At 60.8% G+C, this 14397-nt stretch overlaps 1 protein-coding gene across 4 annotated transcripts in view; it reads right to left on the reverse strand.

The window, feature by feature from the left end:
- VAV2 (vav guanine nucleotide exchange factor 2) overlaps positions 1 to 14397 on the reverse strand; it is a 180313-nt gene that overhangs the window by 60764 nt on the left and 105152 nt on the right. The window lies entirely within an intron of this gene.

Genomic DNA, 14397 nt, shown 5'->3' on the forward strand with positions numbered 1-14397 from the left:
ACCCCACGCCCAGCCCGGCCCCAGACCCCGTGGAGCTCGGTCCTTCCGTCCAGGCCCCGGAGCGCTTGCTGGTGAACGAGGGAACCAGGTCAGGGATGCAGCAAGCTTCCATCCGTGTCACGGTCCTGCCTTCACATGTCAGGGGGCCTCAGACACGGGAACCCGGGCTCCCCCGGGTGCCTCGTGGTGGCGCATGAGAGCCTGTCTTTAGGAGCGGGGGTCAGGGTAGAACCCAGACTTATCTGGACTTCAGACCCTTTATTTCTTCCATGAAGATCTCCCATTTCTGTATTTGGGGGGTGCCCAGGGTCCCTGCAAACCCTGTCACCCTCTGATGCACCTGGGAAGAGCAGGAGACGGGGCTGGGCGTCGAAAGCTTCCCAGCGTGCTGGGGGCGGCACGGCAGGGTCCTCACCAGCAGACAGGGGGCCGCCTGGGCAGCTCGGACTCCGCGGGAGGAGCACTCACGGGGAGGAAAAGGACGCTCACAGGGAAACGGGGGTTCGGCCACACCTGTCACTACTGCAGAACGAACCTGGGCCCGACTCCCGGGAAGGGGGCGGAGCCAGCCCATGCTGCCCAGGGGCTGAGATGGAGGTGACGCGGAGCCCTGGGCCCGGCCGGGCTCACGGGAGGGAACACAGGTGCCACACCACCTGCAGGACGTCCTCTGGGGGAGGGTGGGTGAACCCCAGATCTGTCACCCCCTACCGCCATCCAGAGACTGAAAGGAGGCGGTCCCAGCTCCCAAACTGGAGAAAATCGGACAGGTCTGCAAACAGCACAGCGTGATCCGAGTGAAGAAGCGACGGGTGGAGGTGGGGGCCACAGGGAGCCCACCAAGCTGTGAGCTGGAGACCTAGGTCCCGGCCAGCTCCATCACAGACCTGCACGGCCCCGTGTATGAGGTCCCGAGGCAGACCTGCCAGACCAGGGTCCCCATCACCTGCGGCTTCCTAGCAACAGCTTGTGACACAGCCCAGCCCGACCTCTCTAACAGCATCCCCCACTGGGCATCATGAGACAAGAAGGAAGGAGGACAGATGTGTGTCTTTAGGTCATGGGGAGAGCCTCAGGCCATCAGACGCCTATGCCCCCAGCAGGACTGAGGCCCTCACTGACCCAGCCAGGAAATCCCTCCACGACACAGAGGAACTGGAAGCCAATCCAGATCACAGGTGGTTGACAGGGTGCTGGAACCGAGCTCTGGTTTCCTAACTGACTCCCGACGGCCGACGGTTCCAGCCCCCACCCTACTGATCACAGAAAATTCCAAGCCAGGCTGAGATGTGACTGCAGGACCCAGCGATGGAGCGCCACCCCACCCCCACCAGCAGGACAGCCTGCTGCCATGACAGCCTCGCACAGACCCTGTCAGCTGTGTACACTCCACTCTCTGGCAGAAAGAGCTCGTCTGCTCACCCCTGGGTGTGGCTGGTGAGGACCCTTCCCGGAGCAGGGGAATGCCAGGGTCAGGGGCACAGGCTGGATGAGACCAAGTGGGCCGGGTTAGGGTCTTACACACTGAGACAGGCCACCATGCTGGGGCTGTTCTCACAACCAAAGTAACTTTATTCCACCAGCTCCATGTAGATTTTCTAACATGCACCTGTGTGCATCATGAAGCTTTCCACTTTCCAGCTCAGGGAGTCAGCAAACCCACGGTGCACACGTCACCTCTCACCCTGTGCATGCCGAGACAGACATCACTAATCAGCCGCTGCACTCCTCTCCTTGAAGGATATCCTGTGTATGCATCCTATCCCTACAGTCTCTCTTAACACAGGGCTCTGCTCCTAGGCAGATGAGACATGCAGATGAAACCCACCTGTTCTGCCAGGTGAGCTGAGACACAAGCAGGTTAGGAGAGGAAAAGCATTGTTTTATTTTTTATTTTTCACTGAAAATATTGCTCTTGGCCATGCTCCGTGGCGTGCAGGACCTTAGTTCACGCCACTGTGGTCCAAGTGTCGAGTCCTAACCACTGGACTGCCACAGGATTCCCTCGGACAGGAAAGGCTTTGGAGTAAGGCACACCCAGGGGGACCTGAACCCTAGGTCCACCGCCGGGTCTCTGTGTGACCTTAGACCAGCTACTTGCCCTCTCTGAGTCTCAGTTCTCTTCCCCTGGGACGTGGAGGCAGAAGTAACCCCTTTACGGACCTGTACACACTGCTGTATTTAAAACGGTTGACCAATAAGGACCTATTTTATAGCACAGGAACTCTGCTCAATGTTATGTGGCAGCCTGGACGGGAGGGGGCTTTGGGGGAGAATGGTTACATGTGTGTGTCTGGCTGAGTCCCTTCGCTGTTCCCCTGAAACTGTCATAACACTGTTAGTCGGCTATACTTACCCCAGTACAAAATAAAAAGTTTTTGAAAGAAATAACCCTTTATGGGGTTGTCGTGAAGGCTGGCTGTAAGATGGGGGACTGTTCTGCACTTAGTAGGACCCCAACCCTGGAAGCTGCTATTCTTTATTTCTGGTCACCCTCATCCTCTCAGCCAGGCCAGTGAATGCCACCCAAGAAAAGTAACTTCTGATGCCTCCTTAAGGCCTAGGAACCTCAGATTATTTCAGCATGTTGTCTCCTTCCAGACAAACAGGAAGTTAGTGCTCACTAAAAGAAGATAGAGGAGTGATTTCAAAACGTTTTGTCTCAAAAAAAAAATCCATCGTGTGTGTGAGTGATTTTCTTATATATTCTCTTTTCCACGTCTCTGTCGGTGTCCAGGTTTACACTCCTTTTCATCCCCTTCGTCTGTCCCATGCAACAGAGATGAAACAAGAATGTTAAAGGCAGAAGAACTACCCTGCTGTCCACAAAACGCTTCCTGCTTTTGTTCCAACATCCCTGTTGGGGGCCACAAATCCCCTTGAGAATGAGGCTGCAAATCCAATTAATTTCTGCCGCAACCAAACAAAGCCAGGCTGCAGCCAGGGCGGGCAGAGAGAATGGGGCGGACAGCCTGCCGGGGACAATGTGGAGTCACGCACCCCGGCTGCTGAGGCCAGCACTGGGGTGGGACTGGGAGGGATGGGGTAGGGGACGCCTTGCCGACCTGCTGGCCTCCTTCAACCCCGCTCTGCCCACTGCCCCCACGTGCTCACTACTGCCAGCCTCTGAGTGCTCTTCCCTCTGACGCCAGCCCCCTGCCTACCCCATTCACCCAGGTCCTGGTAGCCTGTAAGACTCAATCCAGGCTGTACCTCGGGGGGGCAAACTTGACTGCACTCTCAGCCTGGGTCCACTTCTGCCTAGCACAGTGCCTGACACTATAGCGACACAGATGGATAGATGGATAAATGGGTGAATGAAAAGACAAATGGATGGATGGATGGACAGATGGATGTATGGGGGTGCAGAACAAGTGGGCGGGAGAGGGGTGGCAAGGTGGGTTGATGGACAGAAGAGTGAGGTGAGTGAGCAGGTGGGTAAGGGCAGAAGGATGGATGGGTGGCCATGAGGACAGGTGGGTGGGTGGGTTCGCCGGGGAGCGGATGGGTGGACAGAGGAATAGATGTCAGACATTGTCGAGCTATGGTTCTCAAGTCAGGGCTATGGTTTTTCCAGTGGTCATGTATGGATGTGAGAGTTGGACTCTAGAGAAAGCTGAGCGCCGAAGAATGGATGCTTTTGAACTGTGGTGTTGGAGAAAACTCTTGAGAGTCCCTTGGACTGCAAGGAGCTCCAACCAGTCCATCCTAAAGGATATCAGTCCTGGGTGTTCACTGGAAGGACCAATGTTGAAGCTGAAACTCCAATACTTTGGCCACCTGATGGGGAGAGCTGACCCACTGGAAAAGACCCTGATGTTGGGAAAAACTGAAGGTGGGAGGAGAAGGGGACGACAGAGGATGAGATGGTTGGATGGCATCACCGACTCAATGGACGTGAGTTTGAGTAGGCTCTGGGAGTTGGTGATGGACAGGGAGGCCTGGTGTGCTGCGGTCCATGGGATCACAAAGAGAAAAGACACGACTGAGCGACTGAACTGAACTGGTTCTCAAGCTGCCCTTCCCCCCAGAAAACAACAAACGGCAGCCCTGAATCAGAGGCAAGGGAGCATCTTCAAGAAGCACTTCTGAGAAGCCGGGCGGAGGTGCCCCAGTCAGCCCTGAGCCGTGACTTTTCAGCGCTGACCCTGACTCCACACCCAGGGACACATCTGCACAGAGGGCGTTTCTGGGGCCACATTCCAGCTGGAACTTCAAACCTGCGAGGGGCTGGAGTAGGGGTGACTCTGGGGTCACTTGCAAGAAGGCCTGGCTCCATCCTTCTGTCTCAGACCCCTCCAACTACCCACTCCTCAGCTTGACCAGACAGCCAGACGTTCACAGCGTACTCATTTGTTCTTAAAAAGGAGGGGGTGAGAATCAGGTATGGCAGAAGGACACAGGCATGGCCGTGGGCCGGACACAGAGTGTGGTCATCCAGGTCGGCGGGGGTGGCTGCTGGTTCCTCACATGCTGTCAAACCCTTCCTAAGGACGCATTTCCTGGTGCCCGGCTTCTGGGAAGCCAAGTTTCCCACTCACTTCCCTGAGGGAATTAAGGGGATGCCCGAGCCGGAAGCAGAAAAGCTGCCAGGGGCCCATAAACCGTACCAGGCCCACGCATCGGGCAGCATCAAGTCCACCCAGCACCCCACCCTCCTGGGGGGGTAAGAGGCTCGGCCACTGCTTCAAGGCCCCCCAAATTACACCTCCCGCCCTGAGGCCAACGTCCACAACCTCGGCCGTGGCCAGCCTGGCCGTAGGGGACAGCCCCACTGCCGGAGGCTGACGGGTCCCCTGCTGGAGGAGTAAGGCTCCAAAGCAGAGCACCCTCAGGAGGGTGGGGCACCCCGACCCCCAAACAGAGAACTGGGGCACAGGGTCCCTGCTCCAGGCGTGCCGCCCCCTCCAGTCTTCATCTGTCAGGCCGTTTCCGGGCACCTGATCTGAGCCGGGCTCGGGGGCTGCCACTGTCTCTGCTTCAGGGAGAAGGCGCAGCGTGACCGTGGCTCCAGGGCCAATAAATCAGGCTCCGGTCCTTGCCTGCGGGACTTCCTGAGAATCTGCTGGAAAGCCAGGGCCTCTGGAAAGTGCCCACGTGTGCAGCCGTGGGTCAGGGAGGGAGGGACGTGCGGTCAGGGTGGGGGCACAGCCGATGCTACGGGGTCCCGGCCTGAAGGCAGCCAACACAGGCGCATGCCAGCTGGGACCCAGGAGCGCTGTGGGGTGTGGACAGTGAAGCCCTGTGCGGCGGGCAGCAGGGCTGGGTCACAGGACAACAAACGACCCAGGAGCCAATGAGAGGCCCCCCTTGCCGTGTGACCCTGAGCAGGGCCCTATCCCTCTCTGAGCCTCAGTTTTTCCAGCTGTAGAATGGGGGTGGTCATCACCATCAAGATTAAATGAGCCAACACACAGAAGCCTCTCAGACCCGGGCCTCGTGGTCCCTGAGTGGCCCGTCACCCTCCCTCCCCTTCCGGGGGCTCATCCCTGGAGCCCACCTCCAAGTCCAGGGCCCCAGGCTCAGGCAGACCCCACCATCCTCGCGGCCTCCGAGGCTTCTGTTCCAGGTGGAAAGCGCCCCTCGCCCGGGAGCCACCAGCCCTGTCCCAGGCCCACGGGGTCAGCACCACCGCGGGGTCTTCCACTGCCCCCGCTGAGCTCTGGAGGAAGACGGACACCTTGAGAGACCAACGTCCATATTCAGGAGATGAGGCTATGCTTCAGGTCGGCACTTGGCTCTGACCAGCAGTGCCGTTTGGAGAACCTAGGACACGGGGTTTATGTTCCATTTTTCAGGTGAAAGTGATCCGGGTTGAAATGGTTCTTCCCCCTTGGTCCCTTGTTGAGCATGTGCAGGCAGGAACGTGGAAACGCGACTCACAGGAAAGTGCTCCCTGCAAAGCGACCTCCAAGCTCAGCGTTTACCAGCAGCATCAGAGAGCAGCACCGTCCGCAGACGACCCTGATCCTCCCGGGCCGGCCGGAGGCAACTGAGAGAAGGGCCAGGGCCCCGGCTTCTCAGCGCATGGCCTGAGGCCTGGGGGTGCCTGGGTGTCCTGCTGGGGTGACCACGGCAGAGCGTGCCCCAGACAAGGGAGTCTCTGAGGATGTGGGAATTCCAGGACTAAAACCGGGATGACCCGGCCGCCCGGTCCTGCCCGTGTGGACAGCAGTGCCTCTTGTTTCCGGCGCTGGCATCACCCGGGAGCCCTCGGGGCTCACCCACCCTGGGCCCAGGCAGGTGGCGGGTGAGCAGAGGGCTGGGGGAGGGGACACGTGGCCACAGAGCGCCGGGCCACACCCACCTGGTAGCCGTTTGCCGGGAAACGGCAGTGAGACAGACTTTAAAGGCACATCACACTGCAGCCTGAAGGCCCCGACAGGCCCGTTTAATTATTCAGAGTCACCTGGGTGCCGCCTGCTAATTGGCTGGGAGGCCTTGAAGCACCGGGATTCTTATTAAAAACAGCTCTCCAGCTAAACAGCCCGGCTGTCCAAACAAGCACGAAATCCGGTTCTCCCCCCGGCCGGCCGTGCACCCACAGACGGGCCCTGGCACTGATGCTGCGTGGGGGGCCTTCCCACCCACCGCCAAGGCCGCTGGGGCTGCCGGGCTGGGGGCTGCAAAGGCCCAGAAGCGGAAGAGGAGGCGGGATGGGGCAAGCTTCCGGCGGGGAGCTGACCCGGGGAGCAGCGCCTACCCTGGGTTCAGAGTCCGGCCTCGCATCAGGCAGACGGGGGCTGGAACTGGCCGCACCTTAAGCTTCCTGGCCCGAGTCTGCCCAGGGACCTGAGTGGCCGTGCCTGTAGGATGGGGGCACACCGCCTGCCTCTCACACACAATGACACGCGCGGGGACGTGCCCCCACGGGGCCTGGCGCACGAGGAGGAGGAAGCAGGGCTGATGGCGCGGGTGGTCAAGATTCAGGAGCTGGAGGAGGCAGCCTGGGCAGAGGTGGGCAGAGCCGCTCACGCCCTGCACACTGGGGCGCGCGGGGCTCAGGGCAGCTGGGCCCAGCCGGGAAGCGCTGAAGGGCAGGACCAGGGCAGGGCGGGGGGACAGAGTGACCAATGGGCTGGCCCAGAGGCCACGATCGGGATCTGAAGCCAAAGTGGGCACAGGCGGAGGAGGTCCTAGGGTCCCCCTGTGACCTCAGTGTAGGCAGGTCCAGCGAAGGTGCGGGGGGAGGAGGCGGTGCAGCCAGCTCCGGGCAACCGGGGGAGACCCGAGTGAACCTCGGGAGCCCAGCCCGGCTGTTCTGGACCTTGTTTCCTGAGCCCTAGCGAGGCAGAGGAGGAGCTTACCTCGGGGCGCGCTTTCCCGCAGCCCACTGCCCGGGGCCAGGGGTGCGAGTGGCCTGCGGCTGCTGCCGAGATGCGGGACGCGGCTTCTCAGCAGCCGTGAGGCTGAACAAAGGTCTGACTTTCCGCTCCGCTTCTCCGAACCGCAGCCTTTCACAGCAGAAAGGCCAGCGGGTCCGAGGGCCATATCCCCCCCAAGCAGGGCCCAGCCCCTGCGGCCACTAGGCTGTTTTTTTTCATGACCTCTTGACCTCTCCCAGGGGATACCTGCTTGGCCTAGGCAGGAAATCCCGGCAATCTGCCACGGCCCCGCCTGGACGGAATGCCCTGGAAAGGGCCATCAGAGAACTGGAGGCCACACAGGCAGCGGGGGGCTTCCCAGAGCCGCAGCCCACACGGCCCGCCCCCAGCCTGTCCTCCCAGCCCACGGCCCAAGGCCTCGGGCAGCCCTGTTCTCACCGGCAGACTCTGCACAGCAGGCTCTCACACTGGGTCACTCGGGGACCAGAGTCCCCTGGGCTGGGGGGACCGCACCCGGGCACAGCCTCGCTGGGCGGGGAGAAGGGGCCAGGGCTGAGAGACAGGAGCTGCGGCTCGGAGACGGATGGAGCAGGCCCGGCTCCGGGGAGAAGGCAGTCTGGGCCAGCAGTCCAGTAGGACCCCGGGGCCCCCCACCCTGCCCACCGCTCCCCTCACGACCCTCCTCCCCGCCCCGCCCCTCTTGACCGCACCAGGACACCCAGCGTATCCCCTCCCCGCCTCCCCAGAGCTGCTGCCTGGGCCTCCGCCGCCCAGACCTGTCCACCCTGGCTCTGCTCACCCCTCCCGCTCAGCCGCCTCACATGCCCCCTCCTCGGGGAGGGGCGCAGACCTTTGCACGCGAGGGCCTCCATGCCTCCCTGCTCGCCCACCCGCAGGACTGGTTCCCCCGGAGCCCAGCCTCGAGAGGGTGGCACAAATAGGTGCACACAGCCAGGCCACCGCTCCAGCACCAGGCCACTCTGGGCTCCCGTGAGAACAAGGACAGGACCGCTGTCCACCTCACCCTGGGCGAGGGGCCCCGGGGGTCCAGCTGGGCCACTTGAGAGCACAGAACTGGACTGGAGCCCTCTGCACGGCGCCAGTGCTGGGTCTGGGGGCGGCCCTGGGCAGGGAGGACCGCGCTCGGGCCAGCCGTCCCGCCCTGCGGTTGGTTGCTCACCTTGGAGTCGGCAGGGCCGAGGGCCGGGCCAAGCCTCAGGGCTGGGCTCCGGGCCTCGGCTTTCATCAGACCCGCACAGGCCTCCGGGCTGCGCTCCTGGACATCACCCCATCCAAACGCCACCCCCGGACCGCCGCTCAGACTCCCGAGCTGGAGAGACGCGCGGGGGCTGTGAGGACTCGATGGCAGCGCCCCCAGCCTCCCGTGGCCGCCGAGCCCGTGCAGGGCGGGGCCCACGGCAGGCCGGTGCCTTGGGCAGCCCGCATGGCGGCGTGGAGGCCAGACCTCCAGGGCTAGGCCGGGGACCTCACAGGGAAAACGGAGCCCCAGCTGCCCCCAGGGTCAGCAGTAGGGCCTGAGGCTGCTCCCCAGCCCCCAGAGGCCAGCTCTGCTGGGGACTGAAGCCAGAAGGACCTGGAGACACGCCGGGCCCAGGTCCCGGAACCCTGACCCCCAGCTGACTCCTGCGGGAGGAAGGGAAGGTGGGGTCCCAGCTCAACCCCAACAGGCAGAGACCTGGGCCAGAGAGGCCCTCTCGAGGCCTCTCAAAGTGCAGCTAAATCCCGATTCTCGGGGTCCAGGAGAGCTGACTGTCGGGGTGGAGGTGAATCCTGATTCCCGGGATCCAGGAGAGCTGACTGTGGGGGTGCGGCTGAATCCCGATTCTCGGGGTCCAGGAGAGCTGACTGTGGGGGTGGGGCTGAATCCCGATTCCCAGGGTCCAGGAGAGCTGACTGTGGGGGTGGGCTGAATCCCGATTCTTGGGGTCCAGGTAAGCACTCAATGAGCTGAGCCCTGGGGCGGGCTTGGCCCCATGCATGTCGCTGCTGCCAGGATGGCGGGGGCGGGGGCAGGAAGAGGGGCAGCTCCAGAAAGGCCCGAGTGCCCCACAGTCCAGAACTGCGCGCTGTGCTGCCTGTGCGGCAGCTGTGAAACCAGGGATTCCCCGGAGTCAGCCCACCGCTGGCGACTCTGCCCTAAAGGTCTGAAACTGCAGAGACTGAACAAAACTACACGCGAAATACAGCAAAACTAAGAGCCTCTTGATGAAGATGACGGAAGAGAGTGAAGAAGTTGGCTTAAAACTCAACATTCAAAAAACTACCATCATGGCATCCGGTCCCATCACTTCATGGCAAATAGATGGGGCAACAGTGGAAACAGGGACAGACTGTATATTCTTGGGCTCCAAATTCACTGCAGATGGTGACATGAAATTAAAAAACGCTTGCCCCTTGTAAGAAAAGCTATTACAAACCTAGACAGCATATTAAAAAGCAGAGACATCGCTTTGCTGACAAAAGGCCATCCAGTCAAGGCTATGGTTTTTCCAGTGGTCATGTAGGATGTGAGAGTTGGACCAGAGAGAAAGCTGAGCACCAAAGAATGAATGTTTTTGAACTGTGGTATTGGAGAAGACTCTTGAGAGTCCCTTGGACTGCAAGAAGATCCAACTAGTCCATCCTAAAGGGAATCAACCCTGAATATTCATTGGAAGGACTGATGCTGAAGCTGAAGCTCCAAATACTTTGGCCATGTGATGCGAAAAGCTGACTCATTGGAAAAGACCCCGATGCTGGGAGAGACTGAAGGCGGGAGGAGAAGGGGACGACAGAGGATGAGATGGCTGGATGGCATCACCGACTCGACGGACATGAGTTTGGGTAAACTCCGGGAGTTGGTGATGAACAGGGCGGCCTGGTGTGCTGCGGTCCATGGGGTCACAGAGTCGGACACGACTGAGCGACTGAACAAGCAAGAGCAGCAAGCTCACAGGACCCCGGGGATGGAAGGCGGGAAGTGGAAGGCAGTGTCTCCTCCTGCCGGGGCCGCGGGGGCAGGACAGAGGAGAGCAGCGGGTGGTCACAGGCTTCCCTGCGCTCCGCGAGCTAGAGGGGTCTAGCTTGGGTGCCAAATATCAAGCTTGTGAGAATTAAAAACAATTTAAAGCTAAATGAATGAATCCATAAAAATAAAAGAAAAATTAATTCACTCAGTCATGTCCGACTCTTAGTGACCCCATGGACTGTAGCCTACCAGGATCCTCAGTCCATGGGATTTTCCAGGCAAGAATACTGGAATGGGTTGCCATTTCCTTCTCCGGGGATCTTCCCGACCCAGGGATCGAACCTGGGTCTCCCACATTGTAGGCAGACACTTTCCTGTCTGAGCTACCAGGGAAGTCCAAAAATAAAAGGAGGCAGAATGATAACCAACAGGGCATAAATAAGGAATGATAAGAGAAGCCAGATGGTTAATTTTAAGAGTCCTTCTCTCCTGTCAAAATACTGCTACAAGTTGCCTGAAAACGCACGGCATGTGGTGGTGGTCACCGCAGACGCAAGCGTGGAGCCAGAGGTGAGGGAGCCGGGCAGGCGGCGGGCAGGCCTGGGCCGCACAGGCTCACGGGCCGAAGGCTGGACAGGGTGGGGGCCCCTCAGAGGCAGCCTGGTGGGGCTGTATCTGGGTTCCCTCCGCCTCTCCCTCAGCACCTGACCTCAGGCCAGCCCTTCAGCCTCTCAGCCTCAGTCTCCCCATCTCTAAAATGGGAGCCAGCAGCACCCACTCAGCACTGTCACGCTGGGGGGCAGGGTGAACTCTGGCGGCCGGACGTCCCGGCTTCGCCAGCGGGGCAGAGGCCGCAGAAGCCCGTGGGTGGCCTGCTGGGTCTCCTTCCCGAGCCCGTGGGTGACCTGCTGGGTCTCCTTCCCGAGCCCGTGGGTGACCTGCTGGGTCTCCTTCCCCGGCCACAGCTGCCCCTCTGCTCCAGCAGGACGCCATCCGGCAGCCTGGCTCCGGGGCAAGTGGGACGGGGGGAACACCGCCCGCCCACACGTCCCCTGCGGCAAGTCAGCGAGCGTCAGGGTCTCCTCCCTGGCACTAACCATCCTGGCCCGCGCTGACCACAGCAGCAGCTGGCGCAGGAGAGGGACTCGACAGAAGAGCCCCACCGTGAGAAGGACAGCCCAGCGACCCAAGGGGGGAGTGTCCCTCTGTTACCAAAGCCCCTCTTCCGATGTAGCTTCCCTGATAGCTCAGTTGGTAAAGAATCCGCCCCCAGTGCAGGAGACCCTGGTTCGACCCCTGGGTCGGGAAGATCTGCTGGAGAAGGGATAGGCCACCCACTCCAGTATTCTGGCCTGGAGAATTCCATGGACTGTATAGTCTATGGGGTCGCAAAGAGTCGGATACGACTGAGCGACTTTCACTTTCACTCTTCTGATGATGAGATGAGCAGGCCTCAGACTTGTCCGAGAACCGCCTTCACACTCCGTAACTGGATGTACCCAAAGCACCGGAAAACCTTTTGCTGATGATGCTGTATCTCAAGGCAGCATCTCCGATTGGTTGGCCTGGGCAGCCCCCTGACGTGGCAGAGACTTGGGCTGGTCCCTCCCACAGGCCACAGCTGGGAGCAGAGAGCAGGGCTGGCCGGGCCCCAGAGCTGGGCGGGGGGTCACATCCCCCACGCCACTGGCCGCACTGGGACATCCATTCTGTTCAGGGCATTCTTCAATAACCCTCATGTGCCTTCCGCACACGGATAAATCCCAGCACAAAGCATGACGCGATTTCCCTCCCTGTGTCTGAAAACGAGCCAGTAGCGTCACACAGCTGCCCGATAAATGTTTCATGGAGGCGCTTGCTGAGAAGGCAGCCTTTGATTGTTTTGCTTGTTACACTGTGACGTGATCTTCGCTCCCTCCAGGGGAGGACAGACCTGGGGGTGGGGGGAGCTGGGGCTCCAGGGCACGTGGACATTTTTACGGCCCTACCACTAAACACCGCTGGGACACAGAACCCGCCAGTGAGGATGCCACTGTCCACCTCCCACCCCTGATAACCGGGGGACGGGTCCCTGAACCCCAAGCTCAATGCCAGCCGCTGGCCTCCGCCTCAGCCTTCAAGTCTTGACCCACAGGGGCTGTGCGAGGACCAGGTCAGGGGTGGGGCGGGGTATGGTCAGCTTTCAGAGGGGGCAGCTTTGCACCCCCACACAGAGGGGACCCCCGCCTGTCTCAGAGCTCTGTCCTCCGCAAAACCCACACCCTGGGCTTGAAACAACAGTAATTCAATCTCCCGGGGCTGGGAGGCCAGAGATCTAGATCAAGATGCAGGCAGGGCCAGCGAGGTTTCAGAGGAGGAAACCCCCTGCCCCCTACCACCGTCCCCGCATCCTACCCTCCCCCCGTCCCCACGTCCCCCCTCCCTCCCCGGGTGTCCTCCACTTCCATCCCCTGACCCCTGAGGGGGTGGGACGGGCCAGACAGAGCCCTGCCCCTGCCTACTCCCTCATTGGGGGGCGGGGGGCCCCTCTGAGGCATAAGGCTCCCCCCACTCACCCAGTGACAGCCTCAGACGGGAGCCTTGAAACAAAACTGACCAGGCCTGACGGCCCCTCCTCCCCCACCCTCACCTCACCTCCTCCAAGGCCTTCCAGACAGGTGCTCCCTCCCTGCTACTCCTCCCTTCTAGAACCTTCTTCGGAGCCCCCGGCCCCCCGGAACCCTATAGGCGCCACTGCCCCGGCAGGTGGCATCCTACATCCAGGTGTGACATGCTTGGGAATGAGACTCGGGGCGGTGGGGAGGGAAGGGGGTGAATGTGCGGACAGCAAGATACACCCCTCAAAGGGATGAAATGTATGTTCCATGAATTTTTCTGCAATTCAGTAAAAAGTCAGAGAGCAAGAGAGAGGTGCTGGGCCGGGTTAGGACCAGGGAGTCAGGGACGGAGGCTGGTCCCGGCTTGCAGGAGTGCTCGCGTCCCCTTAGGACCCAGAGCCGAGCCCACCATGCCGACCCCACGGGGGTGGGTGCAGAGGCCCAGGCCCTGGGCCCCACGACGGCCTCACACTGGATCCTCAGGCCCTCGGCCACCGGCCTCCCCAGCGTTGCTCCCACAAAAGGGCCTCAAACAGCTCGGGTTTACTACCTTGCAGATCCGGATGTCAGGAGTCTACAGTGCATCTCATGGACTCAGATCAAGGGGTCGGCAGGGCCGGCTCCTTCCGGGAGCACCAGGGGAGAACCTGGCCCTTTCACAGTTCTAAGATGACCCACAATCCCTGGCTCATGGCCACACCCCTCCAACCTCCGCTTGTCATCACGTCTCCTTCCTCTGACTCTGACCCTCCTGCCTCCTCCTTACGTTTACAGGTGAAATTCCATTTATAAAACTTCAGCTGCAGAGAACCTTTTCCCAGTCATACAGGGTCTAGGGGCTAGGAGGTGGGTATATCTTTTGGGGCCACCTTTCAGCCCACCGCAAGGCCGGCAGCCCGTGGGTGATCACACAGTGTCCGGGGCAGCACTAATCACGCTGCATGGGGTGCAGGCTCACGGCAACCTTGGGCGGCAGGGGGACCCTCCCCAGCCCATAGAAGAAGAGACGGAGGCTCCAAGAATACCCCTGCCTAAGACCACTCGGCAAGCAGGGGCTGAGAGATGAGACCTCCAAGGGCTGAGGGTGCCTTGGTCTCACCGTTGGACTTCAGGCCCAGAGAGGGTCCCGCCCCTTTGCCATCTCCTCCTTCCCAGGCATTCAGAGCCATGACGACCCCCGAACAGGACATCCTTCAATCTGGAGGGCCAGCTCCGGCTATGACAAGGACCCCCATCCCCACACACTGGGCTTGGATGACTCCCCAGAGCCCCCCGCCATCACTCCTGCTCCCCCAGCCGGCACTGGGGTGGGGCTCTTAGATTACGCCTCCTATTCATCAGCCCCTGAGAAGCATAACTGGGGCTTTTGTGGGAGGTCAGCTCATGATGCACAGAGCAGGGGTTGTGAAAATGATCATTTTTTTAAAGGAGTGCGTTGGGCTCCTCTCCAGGCACGAAAGAAACGCGGGAGAGGTTCGTCAGGGCTGTGGGCTCCGTCTGCGGGTTT

Source organism: Odocoileus virginianus, chromosome 2, assembly GCF_023699985.2.
Source record: "Odocoileus virginianus isolate 20LAN1187 ecotype Illinois chromosome 2, Ovbor_1.2, whole genome shotgun sequence".
Lineage (NCBI taxonomy): Eukaryota > Metazoa > Chordata > Mammalia > Artiodactyla > Cervidae > Odocoileus > Odocoileus virginianus.